The sequence below is a fragment of the Apodemus sylvaticus genome, chromosome 1, assembly GCF_947179515.1.
Source record: "Apodemus sylvaticus chromosome 1, mApoSyl1.1, whole genome shotgun sequence".
Classification (NCBI taxonomy): domain Eukaryota; kingdom Metazoa; phylum Chordata; class Mammalia; order Rodentia; family Muridae; genus Apodemus; species Apodemus sylvaticus.
In genome coordinates this window covers 29,603,561-29,605,376 of record NC_067472.1, presented here as the reverse complement: position 1 = coordinate 29,605,376, position 1,816 = coordinate 29,603,561, and the positions used below count along the sequence as shown (strand labels likewise).

At 48.7% G+C, this 1,816-nt stretch overlaps 1 non-coding gene across 1 annotated transcript; it reads left to right on the top strand.

The window, feature by feature from the left end:
- The first annotated feature begins 948 nt into the window (after positions 1 to 948).
- On the top strand, positions 949 to 1,092 carry LOC127676547 (small nucleolar RNA SNORA48). The gene has a single exon (XR_007976018.1). It is a non-coding gene; the product is annotated as a small nucleolar RNA SNORA48 (small nucleolar RNA).
- Positions 1,093 to 1,816: the final 724 nt, after the last annotated feature.

Genomic DNA, 1,816 nt, shown 5'->3' with positions numbered 1-1,816 from the left:
TCATTGTCTGCAAGTAGACAGGGGCTGTTGTTTCCTCCTTTGGAAAGAGAATCAAGGAAAATGAAAAACCATCTCTGTTTTATTTCTCACTTCTCCTTTCAACAACCACAGCCCCTTTGGGTTTTACGCGAGCTGTTGCCCTTTGAGTCTTCCAGCCACAGATCTGTTGCTTGCTTTCAAAGTTGAGAAGTTTGGGGGACAGAGACTGAGATAAAAGCCTCAGTCCATGATGGTCGGGAGAGCTGAGTGAAAACAGGTTAGCATTGACTATGGCAGCCAAGAAGCAGAGAGAGAAGAGACCAGGGACTAGGTATAACCTTCAAAGGTGTTAGCAACAAAAGCTTCCAGTGATGTGTCTTTTCCATCTAGGTACTGTGGCTGGTTAGACACACACACACACACACACACACACACACAAGCATACACAGAGCGGGGATCTGCTCCTATTACAAAATGTTATATTATAAAACTCAATCAAGGGCTGGCGAGATGGCTCAGCGGTTAAGAGCATAGACTGCTCTTCCAGAGGTCATGAGTTCAAATCCCAGCAACCACATGGTGGCTCATAACCATCCATAATGAAAAACAAATAAAACACCTATGGGCTGGAGTGAACAGGGCCAGAACAAGAGAGGGAAAAAGGACAGGGGAAAAATACTCAATCAAAACCTGTCCAAGAAGAGTTACATTCACTTTATATATTTGGTACACTTATGTATGCGTGGGGTAGAAAGGAAATATGGGTCATTTATTTTATTTCCTTTGTACAATGGTAATATAATTTCAAATTTAACAGCCCATCACACAATTCTATTCATTATTTCCCACCAGAAACCCTGCTAGGAGACAAAATAACTTCTGTAACTTTATTCTTCAGTCCTGGGATTTTTTTTTTAATAAAATAACTTACATATTGAGACAAACTGTCCACTTTAAAATCCTTTTCTACCCCCCTGGCAATGGTCAAAGAGACACCTTGTTGATGGTGCTGTTCTTCTGTCAGTCAGGGACAGAGCAGGTGGCAGTCCTGGGTTCATCCTAGCTTGATACCTGACTTGGTAGCCAAGGCTGCTTCCTGACTAGGACACATGAAGATCAAATCAAATCAAATTCAGGCAGCACAGAGCGAGAAGAGGAAGACAGAACTGGGCTTTGCCATGTCATGCAGCGCAGCCTGGGAAAGTTGCCCACAGACCTGCCTTCCAAAACCCCACAGTACAGGCAGGCCGTAGGCACACAGAGCCCTGCCCACCACCACACGGTGAAGCACGGGAAGAAGACAGAGAGACCACAGAACCTCCATGCCGCCCACAGACTTGCTGTCAGGCACACAACACAGGCAGGATACGACACTCCTTTGCCACAAGGGCTTGCCAGGTGTGCGCCCAGCCTTCAGTGGGAGCCACCACAGTGTGTGAGTGTGTGGTGTAGAGACGCGGGAGAGAGAGAAGTGGAACACCTTGAGCATTATGAAGAGATGGAACTGGAGACTCAAGGGTGGAGAGAAGTAGCCAGCCAAGACACCTGGGGCCATCATCAAGTCCCAGCCTGAGCTGCCACCGAGGGCCATGTCTGGGTTGTAGGGTCGGTGTCAATGTCCACGGTTCATATTACCACTAGGGAACATGGGCACATCCCTGGTCTAGGCAGCCGCCAGGAAAGACGTGGATGTCCAGGGGCTGTGCAGAACGGGCCGGTCCCTCACTGGCTCCTGGCACTCTGGAGAGCTAGCCCTGCCCCTCACTGGCAGCAGCACTGGGAGAGCTTATCCTGCTCTTCAACCAGGCAGCAGAGTGGAGCCAGCCCTGGTAGCAGG